The sequence below is a fragment of the Triturus cristatus genome, chromosome 4_2 (assembly GCF_964204655.1).
Source record: "Triturus cristatus chromosome 4_2, aTriCri1.1, whole genome shotgun sequence".
Taxonomy (NCBI): domain Eukaryota; kingdom Metazoa; phylum Chordata; class Amphibia; order Caudata; family Salamandridae; genus Triturus; species Triturus cristatus.
This window is the reverse complement of record NC_140586.1, coordinates 156,131,200-156,152,844: the sequence shown is the minus strand read 5'-3', so window position 1 is coordinate 156,152,844 and position 21,645 is coordinate 156,131,200. Positions and strand designations below refer to the sequence as shown.

The 21,645-nt window shown below is 43.8% G+C and overlaps 1 long non-coding RNA gene across 1 annotated transcript in view; it reads left to right on the top strand.

Moving 5' to 3' along the window:
• Window positions 1-258: 258 nt before the first annotated feature.
• LOC146833230 (uncharacterized) overlaps window positions 259-21,645 on the top strand; it is a 43,062-nt gene continuing 21,675 nt past the window's right edge. The window contains exons 1-2 of the long non-coding RNA XR_014960545.1: window positions 259-359; window positions 8,875-9,001. This is a non-coding gene — a long non-coding RNA (uncharacterized LOC146833230). The remainder of the gene's footprint in view (window positions 360-8,874; window positions 9,002-21,645) is intronic.

Below are 21,645 nucleotides of genomic sequence, written 5' to 3'. Positions count from 1 at the left end.
TACCTCAAGGTGTGAATCTATGGGCCGCATACTTACCACTAATCGGGGTCTTCTTTTTGTCTGCATGTTACTTCCAGTGGCCCACAAATTTTGTCCTGGTGCCTGTGTACACTGCTGGACTGAAGAAGTCAGAACTTTGAAAAAGTATGCAGAGCTTAGGGGCACTGATCAACCTGGCTCCCCACCCTAAAATGAGAATTTGCGAAGGGCTGCAGTGCACGAGGAATGGATGTGGAGGTGCACAGTTTCTATTTGTCTTCTTTTAGTCCAAATAGAATGCATCCAAAAGAAAAGAAAGAATTTCAGGAAGGGCCTGGATATCGGAAACCCTTCAGCTTTGCAAATATGCAGTATTAACAGTAAGGAACATCCAAATGCACAATGTGTCAATCACCCACTGAGTATGGTATTTAGATTTTAATATTTTAAAATTATTGGCCACATACCCACCTTGGTATTCACAATGTTACCTTATTAGGCACCTACTGTATGACAGATTACTTGTGAATGGGATTTGTCATACCTAGTAGAGGGAAGAAGGAGGAAACTATTCCAAATCTTTGGTGCCAGATATATATCAGTTCTCCCATTCTATTGCTGCATCTTCTTTACATTATACTCTGTTGTAAAGGAAAGTTGTATGTTGCATTAATACTTGATCCAGCTGCACATGGGTGGCATGAAGCAAATATCCTGTGCACTGTTGGGTACTATTTTGGAAGGCTAAGATTCATTTGATGCGTGGATGGTTATGTGAGCACCACCTGAAATGAGAAGATGCTGTCCTCTTCCTTTATATTATTCCCATTCTCTGAGAAATTACTAGGTAACATTTCCTCTCTCATTAAGCATGAGGATACAGAAAGGGAGGATGTAAGACACCCACATGCACACCCACACACTATCACCCTGAAATCTCATACCACTGTGCCATGGCCCCCTTCTTGGCTGCAAACTGACACCTCTTGGCGATGCCGGGCAACCCATATGTAGACACTCTCTCCAAGATTCCCCAGCTACTGCTGCACATGCCTAATTTCCAGAACGGGGGCACACTGTACACAGTGCATACAAGAATGCCTTTACTAAGCAATCTCCCAAGTCATTGAGATTGCACAGGCCACTTTGACAAGCCAATTTATAATGGCCAAGCCTGTGCCTGGATAGCACGTCTCGATTGATCCCTGAAATGCTATTAAATTCTGGAGTGAATTTGTTAAACAAATGTTATAGCTTAAGATATACATTCCTAGTGCCCACTTTGTCCGTATTTATACTCTTTATTAATGGTCCTAGGATGGTAGCTGTATTACTATATAGATTAATTTATTGAATGTACTGAACCGAGGCTGTAAATGTTAAAAATAACCTCTTTTCTTCACCTTAAGGAGTTTGTAATTCTCTGTGTTTAGTTATGCTACCTTCAATAACTTAAGAGCAATATTAAGGGACAATATAGGTTGCTAAATAGTTATCTTTGTATTTCTCTCATGTTAAATTTGTATATTTAAATATAAAAAGGCAAAATGGTGGCAGACAAATGGTAACATAACGTGCATTTGTAAAGCGCACATTCACCCAGAGGCATCTTGGTGCTGAATAACAGATGTTCAGTGTTGCCCAACTCAGTGGTACTAGTTTTATCAACCTCAGATGGATGAAAGGCTGAGTGTACCGATTGGGATTTGAACCTGTGACCATGAGATCAAACACAGGCCCTTGCAGTTGCAGTGCTGAATAACAGATGTTCAGTGTTACCCAACTCAGTGGTACTAGTTTTATCAACCTCAGATGGATGAAAGGCTGAGTGGACCGATTGGGATTTGAACCTGTGACCATGAGATCGAACACAGGCCCCTGCAGTGGACGCATTAGTCCACTGAGCCACCAGACCCTGCAGTAATGTGTGACCACAAAGTGAGTGCAGCTATAATAAAGTTGAAAGAGAGGGGACCAGGGACACAACTTTATGATAGGAGAGAAAGGAACAAGGCTGTAATGAGAAGGAAGCAGCATGCAAGCCGAATTAGAGGATGGAGCGAGAATAAAGCTGAACAAGAAAGAGAAGTGAAACACCCTCTGGGTGACAACTAGGTGGGAGGTGCAGGATGGTTGTGATCAGGCAGCAAGGACCCAAGAGGAAGAGGGAGTGCCTTCCTACACACTAAGTGAGAAGGGATAAAGGTACAGTATATATGAGCGTGACCAAGTCACAAGCCAGTTAACAGAGAAGCAAAGCACAGATCAGTTGAAAATGGACAAGTAAAGGATGATGAGAGAAGTACTAATAGATAACTGATGTGAAAGTGTCACAAACCACAAGATGTTTGCAAAATTAGAGGGAAGCTTGGTGGTAAACTTAAAAAAAGGTTCTTGAAGGATAAGGAAGGGAACAGGCGAAAGAAAGAAGACTGGGACAGACAATAGGGTATTTGAGGAGAGCCTGGGCAAGATGGATGAGAGAGAAGCAGTAAAGTATAAGCCAGAACATAGAGAAGATTGAATTGACACAAAAAGCTTTGTGCTAGCCAGAGCTGAGAGCCAGATGAGAGAGTGGAGCAAAGCATGTGCTAGATGAGCTAGGAAGCCAAGGCCAAAGTCAGATGAGAGAGGGGCATGAGGCACAAATAAAGAGGATTGATAGAGATGAGGACTAAGAGAAAGGGGCACAGTTAAACATAGTCGACAGAATGAAACAAGGTGCAAGCAGAATGAGGGAGGGAAGTGAGACTGTAAAAGAAGGGATAAAGAGACCAGCCATAAGAAATTAAGGATCAATGCCAAAGCCAGGTGAGAAAGCCGATCAAAGTTCAGAATGGATGAGAGGGGGAGAATCAAGGCACAAAGTGGAAGAAATATTGAACAGAGACATGGTCTGGATTTGTGAAGGTAGTTAGGCACAAGTCAGATGAAAAAATTGAGTCAACCATGAAGCAGATGAGGGCAGCAATCCACTAGTTGAACTACAGAGGAACATCAAAGAGGTTCAAGGATGGGTTGGTGTGTGGCACTATAATGATGAGTGCCATGAAGCATAAGGTGGATGAGCGAATTGCAAGGCACAAGTCAGATGACCAGGTGAAATGAGACCAGAAAAGGATGGGTGAAGTGATTAAGGGTCAATGCGGATGAGAGCAAAACAAGGTACACGATTGATGTGAGAGAGGATCAGGCTTAAGGCAGGTAAAAGTGAGTAGCCAAAAAAAGAGGGAAGACTAAGATGAGATTGAGACGATATAGGCACAAACCAGATGACATGCACAAAATGGTCGTGCTCAGAAGTGGGGGTCAAGGGATTTGGACACCCCTGACACCTCCTCTGGAGCATCACCACCCATACTGAAGTTATCCTGCCCCTCAGGATTTCGCAGGTCATCCTGCAGGAGCATCTCTAAGAGATGCTCTTTGGTGGGGTTGCTACCAGTCTTCAGCTTCCTAGATGCACACTGGGTCCTAAGTTCCTGGAACCGAAGACCACTGTATCTAGAGGGCTGAGCCCCACTGGACTCACCCACCTGAGACATGTTACTAGGTGTAGTGTAGTGTGGTGTAGTGCACCTACCCACCCTAGTGGTCCTAAACTTCCAAAGATTGGAGAAAGGGTTGTGCGAAGACCCTTGATAACAAAACCAAGAAGTTCAGTAGAACTTACTTGATAAAGTATTTATATGTGCCTAGCTAGTGATGGTTTCTCATGTAACCTTCACTTGATTAAGTGGGAAAACAGTGCAGGCTTTAATCCTAACCACTGCACACAAATGTAGGAGGCTGCCTTAGTATATTGTGCACACTTAAGAGTGATGCAGCTTGCACTAATCCAGGCAAAACGTATGGTGACTTTAGTGGTCTTTGATAACCATAGGCCGTCAAGGTGGTAGTTGGGGAGAGCAGCCTTCAGGCTTATCTTAAAGGAATGTAAAGCAGCTTGGTTTATCTCAGGTAATCAACAGTGTAGATTTAATGAAAAGGAAACACACAGTTTTTATCAAAAATAAGGCTATTTATTACACAACATAGTTACTATCACATTGGTATATCTCCTCCCCAGAAATATCAACCGTACACATTAAAATATTTCAAAGAAGTCAGATACTTGGCACTGATATACACTGCTCTGCAGGGGGAAGTCAAACCATATTCTAAAGAAGTGGAATGCGAACTGTAAGTAAGAACGGGACTGGTACCAAAGGACTCGGAGGAGCTGGGCGAACCTGGAACCACCCAAGGTAAGTAACAAGGAACCCAATGGAGGCTGTGTGCAGAGTGGAATCACAGCTATGTGCCTAATGGAAGTCAATAGAGAAGTCGCAATTAGTTTTGAAGAAAAATTACCCTTCCCAAAGAAACCCTTTGGAGGACGGAAGGTTGAAGAGCCACCACACCCCTGGTGCCCCAGGAACCAGATTACCTGCACCAGGGAAGCCGGAGGTTAAGTGGTGTCAGAACCACTGGTAGACTACAATGGAAGACTTGGGAAGAAAGGTCTCTGAAGAAGTCTCTGAAAATCTCTGGTGGAATCCAAGAGTGAATTCTTGAAGAGGAGAACCTGCAAGCAGAGGGAACAGTCATTGCCACTCGGAGGTGACTAGGATGCACGGAAGCACAATGCCCACCCTTGGCAGGGAGCTCAGGATAGTTGACAAACGTTTTGGTGCAGCTGTGGGGACCAGGCGATGCTGAGGAAGACCAGGAGCTGCACACGAGCTTTCCCACGTCGGATGTCCGTGTCTAGGTGCTCGGTGTCTGGCGGGAGCGCCAATAAGCCTTGGTAGCCGCAACTGGTGTGGATGACCAGATGCAATTGTTGGAATCAGCAAGGTCAAAGGGAATCCCTAAGTGCAGGAGAGTCAGAGCAGGCCCTGAGAAAGCAGGAGAAGACCTTCGAGAGGACCCCCAGGTCGAAAGCACTGGAGTCGCAGGAGGACCTCAGGCAGCTCACCAAAGATAGAGGCCCCCTGCAAGGGATACAGTGAGGATGCTGGTCTTCAAGGGATGAAGTGGTGGATGCTGGCGCTTCTTGTAGCCCAAAGATCGCTGGAGTGCAGAGCCAGCAAGCCTTGGGCAACAGAAAGTCGACTCAGTGTGCGGGGGTTTGGTCCAAGTGGCTCTGACAAGGGATACTGTCCTCCAAATTGCAGGGAAGACAGGTCAGACCTTTGGAGAGCCACAGGACTACCACCTGTGTTGCTGGGCCTCTGGAAGTCCGTAGGATGACATAAGCCACAGACCGTTCAGCTTTGTTGCGGTGCCTGCAAATGCAGGGTAGTGACTTCTTCACTCCAAGGGAGATTTCTTTGCATGTCCTTGATGCCCACTGGTCTTCTTGGTAAACTGAGCAAAGCACAGTCACAGACGAGGCAGAAGACTTGCTCAACAGTGAGACCAGGAGCAGCAAGGGTCTTCCTTGATGCAGTATTGTTTCACTGCGAAGCCCAACAAAGTCCAAGTGTCTAGTTAGTCAAAGAATGTCATGGTTTTAGATGTGTGTCTTGTTCCATGATGAATCTGAGGACCCACCCATGGGGGAGCCCTTAAATATCCAAGGTAAGGGTTGGAACAACTCAGGGAACCCTCCCAGAGGAGGGGCTGTCCTTAATTCAGTTTTGCGTCAGAGCGGGTACCAAGGATTCCTGAGCTGGCTCAAACTGGTGTATTCAAGGAGGGCACCCAATGAGCCATTCAATGCATTGTCCGGTGGCGCTGCCTAACACCCCACCCTAACTCCTGTCTAAATTGTGGTCACACCTCCCTGTGTCAGGAAACCTATTGTTCTACCTTCCCCTGCTCGGCTCAGCTCTGCGGCAGGAGGAGGGCAGAATAGTGTCTGTGGTTTACAACAGCACTAGCTTGCTGGCAGACCCTGAAAGGATCTAACCAGGAGAACATGGGCTCCCCAGTACATGTGATCATACTTCCTTCAGCGGAATCTGTGTTGGGGTATTAGTCCAACATGTTTGATACCAAGCAAGACCAGGTTCAGCGCAGCAAATATATAGTTAGACATTTCGTAATGACTGATGTTAGCTATATTTCTTAAATGGCTAACCGCACTTACAAAGCCTGGAGAATCAACTCTGGGGTTAGTAGGGGAGTCCTGCTCATACAGGGGCACCCTAACACCCAGGCACCCTGCCTTCAGGACTGAAGAGCCTACCATAGGGGTTTTAAGTGTAGTGACCTCAAATATAAGAAAACGTATAACTGTTGTGAGAGGTGCAAGCACCACCTCCTACAGGCTTCAATGTCAGGTCTGTAGTCTGAGTTTAAGTGGACTCCCATGGGTGGCACAATACATGGTGCAGCCCATGGGATACCCCTGGTGTACCTATGCCCTTGGTGCCATATATTAGGGACTTATAAGGGTACACCAGTAGCCAATTGTGGTGGTACAAATATACTTACCAGAGCCATTGTGGGAGAGAGCACAGATGCTGGATTCCGACTTAGCAGGATCTCAGCAAACTACAGTCAAAACATACTGACACCAGGCAAAAAGTAGGGATGACCACAAAAGCAGATCCTACTTTCCTACAACATGTATGTTCCAGGCACTAATATTCTCAGCTGGATGCATGCATTTGATCTCACATGTAAGGCTCTCAGCCAGGACAGGAGTCTAAGGGGAACAGGGCCTCTAGTCAGCACCAGAAAGGGAAAGGAGGGAAGGGTGCTTTCATTCCCAAGGTGATTAAATGCTATAAGTGTCACAGAGAGGGACACTTAAAGACGGATTGCCCAGTAAAGGGCTTGATGCAAGTGGCACCTGTGATAGCAAGTATGCTTTCATTGGAGGCAGACATGAAAGAAGACTTAACTGAGTTTAACTTAATCTCCAGGGACATCCGGGAACTAGACCTAGAACCCCTTAAGCATAATAACCCTAACTCAGGAGGGTATATGAGTGTGGCAAGCATCAATGGAAGGAAGCTTCCTGCCATGAGGGATACTGGTACCCACAGGACTGTGGTTAAACGGAAAGATCTCGAACCCAAGGAGATCATCCCTGGTTCCAACAGTTATGGACTTGTAGCTACAGGTCATGACATGGAGTACCTTCTTGCCAGAGTGGAGGTAGAGATGAATGGCAAGAAGGCCATAGTTAACGTGGGGTGCAAGAGAATCTTTGCGGTTTCTGGAGAATGATCTGGTTGAACCCAGGTTAGTACCAGGACCTGAGGCCTATATGGCCTGGATTTCATCAGCTGTTTTCAATAGGGCCCAGATGGTAAAACCACTTCATAGTGAGGTGGGGGACACTCTAGTAGAAGAGACGCTAGAGAGGAATAGGCTGGAACAAAAACCAAGGACTGATTCTGAGAAAGCACCTGTCCTGGTCAGTTGGAGAGGAGGGTTAGCATCCAGAGCCTGGGTCCTTGCCAGAGTTACTGTAGCTGGTGGTGGCAGGAGGACCGTCCCATTGGGAGTTTTTTAAGGCACAGGCTGAGGGCCCTACACTTGTTGGCCTGTGGAAGGCTGGTCAGAAACTGGTCTCTACTGGAGTAGTCAGAAAGCGCAGGGTGGCTTAAGAAGATGGACTCCTTTACAGTGAGCCCACTGACCCAGAGCCAGGAGCCAGCCAAAAGGTGGTGGTTCTTCAGGTGAGGTACCCTTAGCTGGACACGTTGGCATCAAAAAGACGAAGGGCAGGTTATCGCCTGTTTTACTGGCCAAGAGTTGGTCTGGATGTGGAGACGTTTTACTGTACCTGTCTAGTCTGTCAGGCTAGTGGCAAGTCTGGTAGCAAGACGAAAGCCCCCTTCGGGCCCCTACCTGTTGTGGGGGTTCCCTTTTGAAGACGTTGGGGATTGATATAGTTGGTCCGTTGGAACCTCCATCCTCCTCAAGCAACCCTTACATTCTTGTTGTGGTGGATTATGCCACCTGGTGTTACGACAAGCCACTCCCCTGAACTCCAGGTTGTTCCGCTTTGGTGACAACTATTCCCTAATCCCAATGAGAACTGACGGAATGGCAGTTTAGCTAAACAAACTGCCACTAGAAGTTCTCAGGGGGAAAGGGGATTGGGATAAGAGACTAGAGGAAAGACAATTAGAAATACAGAGTCTCTTGATGTGCTGGACAGGACGGTTTCACGGGGATTCAGGGCGAGCTTTTGGCATTTAGGATGCGGGTTCTGGATGTGAACTAGCTTCTTCAGGAGAAGGGGTTTTTCTACTGTGTTCCACTTTAGTTTTATTCAGTTACTGGAATAAAAGCACATGCATTACCAAACTATAATTCCCAGAGTGCATCAAACTCTTCTGAAACATATCCTACTTAGATTTGCGAAATAAGGCCTTTAACAGTGGGAAGTCTGTTCTGTTCTGAAAGGTTCTCACTAGGCTAGTAAACATTGAGACAGTTTTTTAAGGTATCATGAGAACACTGTGAACAGAATATAAGCATTAGTAAACTTTAGCAATATAGTCCTATTGTGACATCATTCAACACGTAAGTTTTTATACATGTACTGTACCTAAAATAATTCTGCTAGGCACTTCTCGAAGTCACTAATAAAGAGAAAAATATAAAGGAAAATACAATGCGAGAAAATGTCTTAATCATACAATATTTTTGCCAATAACTATTGTGCTCTATAACTATTGTGCTCAAAAGTGAACACGAGTTCAATGATAGTCTTTTGCCTTTGTCCTGCTTGTCGGAAATTTACGGTTTTCCTCTCCACTGTAAATTCTAGCTTATTTTCTGTGAGTTGGTGACCAATTAATAGTTACTCTCTTGTGCACATTTCCTTAAAAGTGAGGGATAACAAATCGAATTTGAGCTCGCCGTTTTTTTTGTCTTCTGGTTTGTTTTTACCTTGAAGAGACTGTTCTGCTTCTGATGTTTCTTTTGGTTGTGCTTCTATTACAGGATCTGCGGTATAAGTTACTGGAGCGTAAGGCAGCGAAGGACGGGTCCAGGGGCCACCAAGAGATGCCGGTTACAGGAGGAGTAATGCCGAAAGAAGCCGCCAGGGAAGCTGAGGAACCGGAGTCAGGTAAGTGCTGTGCTTGGCAGTTTACACACCGTAACGGTAACCGTTTACACGTGTATCTAGAACTGCCAGTTTTGGAAGAGGGAAACGTGTATATTATTTACATATTTGTACATGTGTTTAAGTAAAATACAACGGTTTCGATGATCATGATTACATCCTTTATACAGTAATAACAAGAACATGTACTTTAGGAATTAAAAAGTTGTGATAGACATTGCACTTAATCAATCTTTTATCCAGCATTTTAATGAATGTGAGTTCACAACACTCTACTTGGGGGTGGGGTGTGCAAAGATTTGGTGGTGCTCATAACAGTTCTCCCCCCGCCCCCCCCCCCCCCAGGCCTCCTCACCGGATGAGGTTTGTCAGGATGAAGAGCATGACAGCATTGTACAAGACGGTGGGCTTGCAAATATGATGCTGGTTCCCATGATCTTTCAGATGGGTCATAACCTTTCCAATCCAGTAGATAGTACAATTTACCTTAAATCTGTTTAGCATCTAAAATGCGCTGTGCTTCGTATTCTGGATGATCACCCACTATTACTGGAGGTGGAGAGTTATTACGTGTCAATGGATGGTAAGGTTTTATGAGTGATACATGTAATAATGGATGTATTGAATATTCATCTGATAATTGCAACCATACAGTAACTGGATTTAAGATTTGTGTAATAGATAAAGGACCAATAAATTGTGGTTGTAATTTTTGGGGACCGTCTAGATGAATGTTGCGTGGAGATAGCCAAACTAATTCACCGACTTTATATGTTGTTTCTGGAGCTATGTGTTTATCAGCTTGTATTTTTGGACTGACTTTATTTTGCCCTAAACTTTTTCATGCTTTTTCCTGTATGAGTTGTAACTGTTCGAATCTGTCTGATACAGAGGGCATGACACAAGATTGTGATGGGAGTGAAGTTGGAAAAGAACGAGGATGGTGACCAGTAAGGAAGAAAAAGGGGGAGCAACCTTGTGCAGCATGAGTCATGTTTTTGTAAGAGAATTCAGCAAGAGGAAGAGCTTTATCCAATTGGGAAGTCAACGTGGATGTTAACGTAGATTGTGCTCTAGATACTGGTTGACTTTTTCTGTTTGTCTGTCTGATTGGGGATGGAAAGCAGATGATAATGCTACTTTTAGTCCCAATTTTGAACATAAAGTTTTCTAGAATTTTGAAGTGAACTGGGAGCCCCTGTCAGAAACAATTTTGCTTGGAAGCCCATGTAACTTTACGATTTGTTGTAAAAAGATGTCCCTAAATTCAGTAGCTGTGGGTAGTTTTTTTAATGGAATAAAAGAACTCATTTTGGATAGCATGTCCACCACTACTAGAATAGTAGTGTAATTGTTTGATTTTGGCAAATCAGTAATAACATCTACACTTTGGTATGCCAAGGTGTAGACAGAACAGGTAATGGTTGCAATAGTCCAGTTGGAGCTATATTTTGTGTATCTGATAGACATCTAGCCGCAGATTCCTTAACTTAGAATATCCCCAGGCGTCAGACTGGTTCCGGAAAATCTTCAGCCGCCCCTGGAGACATTGTTGCGTGACTCCGTCTTGACGTCGTCCACGGATATGATGCCAATGGAGCCATACAAGTCCTTCCCGGTGCGTTGACATCAGTTTCCTTCTTTTCTGTGTCCCATTGCGGATCTGGAGAAGCGGATACCTCTAGCCTGGTTTCTGTTTTCAGGCCTTCTCAATGCCTTTGGCGTATGAGAACAGTGTGCGATGCCTTCGGGCTTCAAGGCGTGTCAGTCCTGTATGCGGCAGATGTTGGCGACGGATCCACGTGCGATCTGTATGTGGTGCATGGGTGAGCCCCACGACTCCAAGAAGTGCGACGCCTGCTAGCAGCTGAAGCCGAAGTCCCTGCGGGAACGTCGCATGAAGTTTTTGACCGCCCGGATGTCCAGTTCGGAGTCCTCACGCCATAGTCTCCCTTTCGTACTGGGGCGTCGGTTCAGGACCGGTCACGGAGTTGTTCCCGCGGACGTCGCTCTCCTGCTGCAGGTACGCATAAGAAAAAGTCAGAGGTCGTCAGCTTCACACAAACGTGACGTCGGGCCTGCTGCTCCCGGTCTCCGCCGGACAAGGGGGCCTCAGGAGTCGACCCCTGCCTACCCACCATTTCCTCGGTTGGGGGCGACTAGGACTCAGATGGAGGCCTATTCTCTGGCCTTACTAGCCATCATTGGGTCACCCCTTCTCCCTGGCGTGCCTTTGGGCCCCACAGAGCGGGTTCGCCCTCAGCGCTGGTCAAGTACCCTGACTCCGGAGTCGCTGCGACATCGGGACACGCCCGGATGGACATCCTATTTGCACGTCCAAGCCTTCTATGTCTCCGCACAGCTCTGTGAGGCTCCCTGCGCTGACGTCGGCTGAGGCTGCAGCACAATTCTCGACTCCGTTCCTCTCCACAGGTTCCCATCTCGGTGGAGGTTGAGTCGACCCCGGTCCGACGCCTGCCAGCCAGGGCTCCTTCGGGGGCCATCGATGTTGAGGAGACGCCGTCTCGACATTGATCGACGCCGGTGTCATCCACAGCAGTTCCTCAGTTGGTGGAAGCTGAGGAGGCCGAAAATGAGGAGGCCCCTATGGGTTTGACACCCCCAGGATTGTTTCACTGTCCCTTAAGGCAGGAACCCATGCACCGGCAGGGCCTTGGTTGTCCTCGGGCTATGTGACCCCCACGGTTTGGGGTGGATTAGCCTCCTGCCGTCCCCTATGGATGACTTATGCCCTTTGGGATTCAGTTGAGGGCGTCCTTCCCTCTCTTCCAGAGGGCCCTTGGACGGATCTGGGTCGGTTTATTCATGATGGCCGGGAAATGGCACAGTTTTCCTTTTGGTCGGCCATGGACACCACTGATTCGGTGGGTCGGGCTATGGCCTGGTCAGTTGTTCTGTGCCGCAATGCCTGGCTGAGCGATAGCTGTTTCCCTGCATATGTTCAGGAGCATCTTAGGGATTTACCCTTTGATGGGGTCACCCTGTTCGACAGACATGCGGACTCAGCGGTTCAACGTCTTAATGTCTGGGTTTCCATGAATACCGTGGTTTCTAGACCTTGTTGCAGAGTTTGGCTTTTAGTTGCAGTATTTTCACTGCTTTTTCTGGTAATCGTCTATGGATTCAAGATGTTATTTCCCGGATAGACTGTACGGCTATTTCGCCATCTTTATCCTTCTTTTGCTCAAGCTGGCCGGCTGTTTCTGCATTTCATTTTGAGAAATAAACCTCTGCCTATGAGCTTGTGCTAGAGCAGAGTTTTCAGTTTGAAAATAACTGGGTTTTGAAGCTCTGGTATGTCTATTTTTTATATTAATTTACTAATTATTAATTATTAATTATTTGTCTTGTGTAAGTGTTTATACTTACTAATCAACTCGTTTGTTTTAACGAGAGAATTACACGTGGGAATGCATAAGTGTGCTATTTAACAATAATGTGCATGTTTTCATGTTTAAACGTTGCTGAGTGCTGTTTATTTTTAAGCACGAAACGCTTTTCGAATTAATGCTTTTCTATGTTGCAAGAGCTAGATAATTGCATACACATAAGGGTATTAGTGGGGTTAACACTGTTCAATCACTATGCTGTGGTAACGTTGTTTTTGTCTCTTTTAATTAAGATGGTCTATTGTGGCCTATTGTGGCCTAAATAAAGATGGCCGATACATAAAGCCTGGCCTCGAGTAGAATTCGTGACGAGAGAGAGCCTTGCTGAATATGGTCCTGAAGTCAGCTGACCACAGTCCTTGCTTTGCCTGATTGAAATTTTCCGTGAGGACAGCAGCAGTTTTGGGCGATCTCCAAATGAAATGAAGCGTCCTTGGCAGCTTTGGGAAACAAAGGAGCTTTAAAGAAAGACTCTGAACTGTGATCTCATTGCCGAGGAGACGTGGAAGTTATAAGATACAAATGTATTTTTTGGTTCCTGTTCCGTTATGTTTATTTTGTGATTTTTCCTGAGCGGAGATTTTTAAATGTAGCGATGCTACATCCTTTCCTTCTCGCTTTGCTCAGAGGTTTGACGGAAGAAGTTAATTACAAATTATGTTTTTCTTTGTTCGACTTGCTATAAGAATTGTTAGCCTAGAGAGGGCTTTGCCACTTGCCATTTGCCTTTTGCCGCGTTCCGAATCTGCGTTGGTGAGGATCGTTGCTGAGAGGACTTCGTCTTGAGAGACTTTACCGAGAGACTTGTCCTGACCCGTTCTGACATTTAGCTAGAATAGGTAACTATGAGAAAAATGATTTATTCTGATTGATTTTCTTTGACTAATTTTAGATAAAGCAATATAATTTGAATATGGTGTTGTTGGTTATTATTTCTTGTCAATTATTGAGTATCCTATTTTGATTATTATTGTATGGATTGTTTAGATTATGTTTAAGGGCAGTCTCAATAACCAGATCTTATCGACCCCGATATAGATGCAGGGTGTTTAGGAGTTTTTCTTTCCACAGGTTATTGCTGGTAGAGTATTTGAGCGTATGTTAGTGAAATGGGCCCTAGTGTATGAAGAATGTATGTGCGTGTAACTGTGAGATTACTCTATCTGTGGAAGTAGGGATATTATATACACCCTGATCTCTATCAATTTCCTGGTAGCAGAGTAGGATGGTTATTGATGATTGTCTTGATCTGATTAGATTACATATTGATTATTGATTATTGATGTTGGTATATGTACTAATACTATATGTTGGAGTTGTCATGTTGAGTTATATGTAGTGCTTCTGGAATTTGGAAGCTGGTAGCAGTTCCGTAGTAGGGCAGAGGGAAGTATATGCTGCTCTCGGGAAAGACGGGATTGTTGGTCCTGTATGTATGCAGGAAAATTCACATTGTCTGGGTTCGGAATCAGTGACATTATTGTATGTTACTATTAGAATATATTTCTGGTATATAAGGAGTGTGTATGATAGTGAAGGTTATCTGTGAAACTCTGGTCTTAAGTCCCAGGGATCCGTAAGGTTTACCGTTAAAGCTTATCGCGGGAGGAGTAATAGGTATTCTCTGAGCTTGTTTGAGGAACTGGGCAGGGTAAACTGCTTGGTTAATGTGTGTTATAATTCTGTAGTGGAGCAGATTGTTTGCTGTTCTCGGGAAGCAGGATTCTGTGTGTATGTACTATATTTTCTTGTATGAATGTGCGTGAATGCATATACATTTAGTTGATTGTAAGACTCTTTGGATAAGTCCTAGAGGAAACAGTTAATGAATGTATGTTAGAAGGGCAGAGTAGAGGGAAGTGCTACTGTGTCAACGAGAGGTTCTTGTGAAATAGATTTCTTTTACTATTCTGTGGTTAGCGAAGCAGACAATGGAGATGTTTATATGTCGTAACTAATAGATTTTGTAGAAATTTTGACACGAAGTCTACTGAAAAGATTTTGTAAAGGAGGGGTAGACGAGTGACCGGAGACAAGCGACTGCAGCGACTGCTGACGTCAGGAAGACCGCGCTCTGATTGGATAATAGATCAGAATAGTGTTCGCGCTGGGATTGGTGCGTTGGTGTGAGCCGCGCAAGGATTGGAAGAGCTATTCTAGTGACGTAGACGCTCCAGGATTGGTGCGTTAGTGTGAGTTGCGCTATTATTGGTTGAAAATCTGTATTGTATATTTATAATACGGAAAAGAGTAGAGAGCTTTGGTAAAAACTAAAATGTATTACCAAGAAGAGAAAAAGAAGAAAACATTCTTTGGAAAAATTAAAAAGTGGTTTAACAAGGATAAAGATGTTAAGACGAGAGAGGGTGAATTGTTACCTCCACCGAAAACACCTGCATCCTACATGGCTGCAAGATATGGGTATCATACCTGTATATGGTTGGAGAATTGGGTTAGGTATACTAAAGAGGATGGTGTTCTAGCATTTCCAGAACATGGTTCATTTAATTTGGCCGTGTTGAGAAAAAAGATGTTATGTCTTGACCCGAAACCAAGACCTACACAGTTTGAGGCTTTAGTGGAATGGAAAGAGGAAGTACATGAGCGAGAAAGACAGATCTGGAGGACAGTACCGGTACATGTTTGGGAGGAGACATGATCGTGAGACTCATCATGATCGAATGAAAAGGTGGCGAGATGCTAGTATGTCAGAGGGATTATATCCAATGAGAACAGTTGAAGAAGGAGCAGAGAGGGTTCCTGAGTCAGAAATGAGAAGATATGGAGTTAATGAATATGAAGATGAAGTCTTGAATGACATGATTTACAAAAGGCCACCTCCATATAGACCAGAACCAGAAGAGAGTACACCAGTTGTTTCTCCAATAAGAGATACAGTTTGTATCATTGAGACAGAAAATGTGACACCTGAATCAAGAAATGGTAATTCTTTCAGGGAGAAAGTAAATCGAAGTGGTGACGAAAATGCAAGAGAATTAGCTAGAACTACAACAGAGCTGACTGAAAAGATTAGGGAGTTAACGAAAAATCTAGAAGCTGTTACGGTGCCTGTAACAATAGGTCCGGTTATGCCTGTGTTTGACAAGCAGAGAATAGGTGAAAATGGTTTAGTGATTCCATATGTTGGGAATAATTTGATAAGTTCAGTTGGTCCTTCAGGAGATTCAGGGAAAAAGACAGAAAGTAGTGACCTGAGACAGTCCAGACATGATACATGTAGTGAAATATTAGATGCTAGTGAAGCTAGTTGTTCAGGGATGCCAATTTTAGAACCGCAAAAGAGAGTGGTTCCAGTGAGAAAAACTACTGCAATAACAGCTGAAGATTTGAATGATTGGATGAAAGTTCTTCCGAAAAAGGATAAAGATTCGCAAGCAATTGATGTGGCTAGGTTACGGGTAGAATTAGAAGAGCTTGTTACAGGGACAGTTCCAACAGAAATTCTTAAAAGTCATCATGATGGTGAACTAATGTTTATGTGTAAAAATATTACCTGGAGAGCGAGAAATACACATGACAGGTTAAGAGCAATAGCGAATGAGCAGGGAGTTGACATTGATAAGGTTAAAGCTTTGCAAAAAACCTACAGGATGGATTTTTCAGAAAAGGACATTGAAAATTTGAATGCAACTGGTAGAACAGGACAGATTAAAGAAATGGTTGCATTATTGCGAAGATGGGGAGATGTAGAAAAATGGAAGGATAGGTGGTATAAGAAAAGAGAGGAATCTGAAGATAGAATAACTTATTCAGCTTTTCCAGTGAGAGAAAAAGAGAAATCAGTGGATAATTATCCTATGAGAGAAATACCTGGAGGAGGATATGTACATGTTCCATGGACCAGACAGGATATTTTATCATTTACGAATGATTTTCCTCGATTGAGAGAAAAGCCCGTCGAGTGGTATAGGCAGGTAGATAGGTTTGTGAAATTGTCAAAAGTGCTGTGGATTGACCTGAATAGTCTGTTTGACATAATTGTTCCAGCAGATTTGTGGACTGAGTGTAAAATAGTTGTGAGTTGGCCTACTGAGGAATATCCAAGAGATCCAAGAACAGGAGCACCAGATCCAGAGGTAATGAGAAAGTACGATCAGGTGATGGTATACCTGAAGAGTAAAGTACCTGCAAAAGAGACAGACTGGGTAAAAATAGATAGAACACAACAGGAAGCAAAAGAATCAGTTCATGCTTTTTACGAGAGGCTGATACTGGCGTTTAAACAATTCAGTGGAGATGAACACCTGGGTGACAAAGATTTGAGTCATTTTGTATACAGATTTGTATATGGTCTCAGACCTGAAATTGGTGAGAGAATTCGTGAGCATACAGTGGATTGGCAGAGTAAGAAAATAGATGAAATTCTGAGACATGCTAAATACTTCAGTGATGAAATTGAAGCAAAACAAAGAAAGCTGAAAGAGAAAGCAATGTGGGCACAAGTGAAAGTTGCAGAAAGACAGGAAGCACAGTTGATGGAACAGGCGAATAATCAAGGAAATAATGCAGGGAATAGACCTAGATATGCAGGGAAAGGAAGGGGGAATCTTGAGGAAGCGAAAAAAAAGTTTCCTTGTCACAACTGTGGCCAATTGGGACATTGGAGGAATGATTGTACCAATCCACCATTAGTGAATATTGAGGGTAAAACCTTGAATCAACAGGTGCAGAACGAGGGGAATAATCAACAGCAGCAACAGGAAAAAGTTGTGAGACAGCAGAGTCAAGAGCCAAAACCGCCCTTGCCGCAGAATAGAGGAGCACAAAAGTATAATCAGGATTCGGGATTCTACAATGATGAGCAGGTAAACAAACCAAGGCGTTCTAATCAGGTACAACAGTACTTGTTAAAGAATGAAGGGAGTGAATCTGAGGGTGATTATTGACGGTGCCGAAGAGAGGAGGAAGAGTGCATACTTGGTGCAACTCTAGAAATAGACCAGGCAGGACCATTTGTGGATGGGAAAATAAATGAAGAAAGTGTTACTTTTTTGGTAGACACAGGTGCAACAAGATCAACTGTCAGGTCAACAGATATTAGAAATCTTCCTCTCTCGGATGAAGCAATCCAATTAGTTGGTGTAGCCAATACACAAATCAGAACACGTCTTACGGAACCAGTAAGAGTACAGATAGGGAACTTTTCAGACATGCATAGATTTATTGTCTGTGACACGAGTCCAGTGAACCTGTTAGGTAGGGATCTGTTATGCAAGATGAATTGCACAATTTTCTGTACACCGGATGGAATAGCTTTTGAAACACCAGATGAGGATGTTTTGTACCGAGTGACTCTAGAAAACAGGGAAAGTGAGTTAATTGGTGCATTTGCTGTTTTTGATCCAGAGGATTTGCCTCGAGAGCTGAGGGACACAGTGAAAAGGACAGTTTGGGATTTTACTGGAGAGGATGTGGGATTGATGAATAATGTAGATCCAGTGAAAATTGCAGTGAAAGAGGGAATTGCATATCCTAACATTCCTCAGTACAAAATGACACCAGAAATAATTGAGGGAATAACTCCTATAATTGAGAAAATGATTCAGCAGGGAGTCCTGAGAGAACTACTGAGTAGTCCGTGTAATTCACCGATAATGGGGCTAAAGAAGCCTAATGGGAAATTTAGGATCGTACAGGATCTGAGGAAAGTTAATCAAATTGTGGTGGCATGTTGTCCTATTGTGCCAAATCCATCAGTGATCCTGTATCAGATTCCACATGATGCTGAGTGGTATACAGTGATTGATTTGTGTCATGCGTTCTTTTCAATTCCATTGCATCATGACAGCCAGCCGATTTTTGCATTTAGGTTTGGCCAGCGTATTTTAGCATGGTGTCGAATCCCACAGGGGTATACAGAGAGTCCTTCGATATTTAATCAGTTGTTGAAAAAATCGTTGGAGAGTTTGATCATGCCTGAAAGTTCAGTACTAGTGCAATATATTGATGACCTACTTGTGGCATCAAAGACACGAGAAGCTTGTGAAGTAGATACCATAGCTTTACTGAATCATCTGGCAGATGGAGGGTTAAAGGTATCTCCAGCCAAATTGCAATTTTGCAAGAAAGAGGTGCATTATCTTGGACATAATATTGAAAAAGGTCTGAGAAAAGTGACTGATGACAGAATCAGAATCATCAGGGAAATGAAAGCTCCAAAGACCCAGAGAGAAGTGAGGATGTTTCTGGGGATGGTGGGTTATTGTCGTCAGTGGATAATTAATTTTTCGCTGATAGCAAAGCCACTGATTAAACTGACAAAAAGTGAGATGACAGACCCATTGGAACTAGATGGGGAACAAATGGCAGCATTTGAAGAGCTTAAAAATAAAATGTGTGAGGCTCCAGCTTTGGGTATGCCTGATTACGAAAAGGAGTTTGAATTGTACTGCAGTGAGAGAAATGGATGTGCACTTTCAGTGTTAATTCAGAAGCATGGATTACTGAGAAGGCCTATTGCGTACTTCTCATCGACACTTGACCCTGTAGCTGTGGGTTTACCAGGTTGTCTAAAATCTGTGGCTGCAACATGCAGGAGTCTGGAACAGAGTGAGGGAATCATAATGGGATATCCTGTAAGGGTATTCGTACCTCACAATGTGGCAATTCTTTTGACAAGAAGCAGAACTCAGTACATGTCACATAGTCGGTTGACTAAATATGAGAAAGTGATTCTAGGAGCATCAAATGTGACACTTGAGAGGTGTGTAAATGTGAATCCAGCGACACTTTTGCCGGATATTGAAAATGTGGGTGTGAAAACAGAAGATGATCATGATTGTTTGGATGTGCTTGAGTACTGTACAAAACCGAGACCAGACATAAGGGATCTTCCCTTACATGAAAGTGATCATGTGTTGTTTGTGGATGGTTCATGCCTGAGAAATGATGATGGTGTGCTATGTGCAGCATATGCGGTGTGCAAAGTTTCAGAGGTTATGGAAGCATCACCATTGAAAGGAGTGAAATCTGCACAGGTTGCTGAATTGGTGGCATTGACAAGAGCTTGTGAAATTGGGAAAGATTTGAGGACGACTGTGATGACTGATAGTCAGTATGGATTTGGAGTGGTGCATGATTTTGGCCAGCTTTGGCTACAAAGAGGTTTCTTGACATAGAGTGGAACTCCAATAAAGAATGCTGAAGCAATTGGGAAATTACTTGAGGCGATACAGCTGCCTAAGGAGTTAGCAGTTGTAAAGTGTGCTGCCCATGGACAAGGGGAGGATTTTATCACGGTTGGAAACCGGTATGCAAATGACATTGCTCAATACTGTGCAAAATCGAATCAGTCAATTAATAGGGAACGAAAGGGGGAAATGTCTTTTTGCTCTGTGATGTTTACTAATGCCTTAGAGACATGGGATGAAGTGAAGCAGTTGCAGGATGAGGCAGGAGAGGAAGAGAAAAAAGATTGGATTAAGGCAGGATGTGCCCCAAGAGAAAAAGACCATGTTTGTGTCTACAGGGATGGCAGACCAGTAATGCCCAACTCCATTTTGTCGTCAATGGCAAGGATGTATCATGGCCAGGGACATTTGGGGAGGGATGCGATGATAAGGTCGTTCAAGCAGACCTGGTACAATGCAAAGTTCAGGACAATTGCAGAGAGCATCTGTCAAAGGTGTTTGATTTGTCAATTTAACACTGGGAAAAAGACAGTGGTGAGTCTGGGAACAATAGGCAGAGAAGGAGGTCTTTTTACAAGAATGCAGATTGATTTCATTGAAATGCCCCAAGTGAACAGACTGAGATATGTACTAGTTGTAGTCTGTTTGTTTTCAAGATGGGTTGAGGCTTATCCGACTAGGAGAAATGATGGAGTGACAGTGGCAAAATTACTGTTAAGGGAGTTGATTCCTAGGTACGGGTTTCCAGTGACGATTGAGTCTGATAGAGGTGGACACTTCTATAATGAACTCATGAGTTTGATTTGTGAAGCATTAAGCATACAGCAGAAGCTACATTGTGCATACAGACCAGAGGCTTCTGGTGTGGTTGAGCAGATAAACGGCACAATCAAAAATAGGATTGGTAAAATGTGCTTAGCCACTGGCATGAAATGGCCGGACGTCTTGCCTCTAGTGCTAATGACTATTAGATCTACTCCAGATAGAACTACTGGTTTAAGTCCGCACGAGATAATCATGGGACGTGCAATGCGCCATGCATTTGTACCTGTCAATAAGTTGATGACAATAACTGATGACATGATTTTGGATTACTGTAAAGGCCTGGCTGACGCAGTTCATTCTGTGTTTCACCAGGTTGGAGAAGAAGCTACCACACTTGAGAAGAAGCAAGCTCATGATCTGAGTCCAGGAGACTGGGTGAGGATTAAGGTGCACAGAAGAAGAAATTGCTTAGTTCCAAGGTGGGGAAGACCGAGACAAGTTATTCTAACAACGACAACTGCAGTGAAGTGTGCTGGTGTGAAAAACTGGGTGCATGCGAGTCATACTCTGAGAGTTCCAAACCCAAAAGAGGGAACTGGTAAAGAGTATTTTGAAGAATCAGATTCCAGTGATGATGAAGACCCAGAACCAGTGAGAAAAGAAGCAGAAAAAACTCCAAGAGAACCATTGGGAGTCTCAGAAAGGAGATCAGATTCTGTAAGAGAGCCGGAAATTTCAAAAAGCAGTGAAGGAAAAAGAAAAGAGCAATTCCACAGAGATTACTCCTGAATCAGAAGAGGAGGAGACTGAAGAACCACTTGAGATTATACTTGAAGAAGCAGGGTCAGAAGAAGATAGAGAGGGACAGATTACGGAAGACCCCCGAGGAGGTGTAGGGAACTCTTCTAATAAGCTAGGTGAAGGGACAAGTAGACAGCAAGAAGATTGCGTGTCGGAGACCCGAGGAGGGACAGGAGTAGGGAAGTCTCAAATAGTGGTGAAAGAAACTGTGGAGGAAAAGAAAACTGCTAGAAAACGAAAACAGAAGGCACTTGAAACAGAATTGGATGAGAATGAGAATGAACAAACAGAGGGTCGAGTTCTGAGAAAGAGAACTTGGATTGGATAAAGAAACAATAAAGAAATTAGGCCGAAGAAGGTGATAAAAGGAGATCGTTGGCCTAACAACAGAGTAAAGAGATTGAGATACAGAGTAATAAGAACAAATACATCAAATGCTGAACAAGTGAATGAAGTATAGAGTCAAAATGAAGTGAAAAGAAAGGAGCAAGAAGAATCAGGAGAACCTGAGGAAATAAAA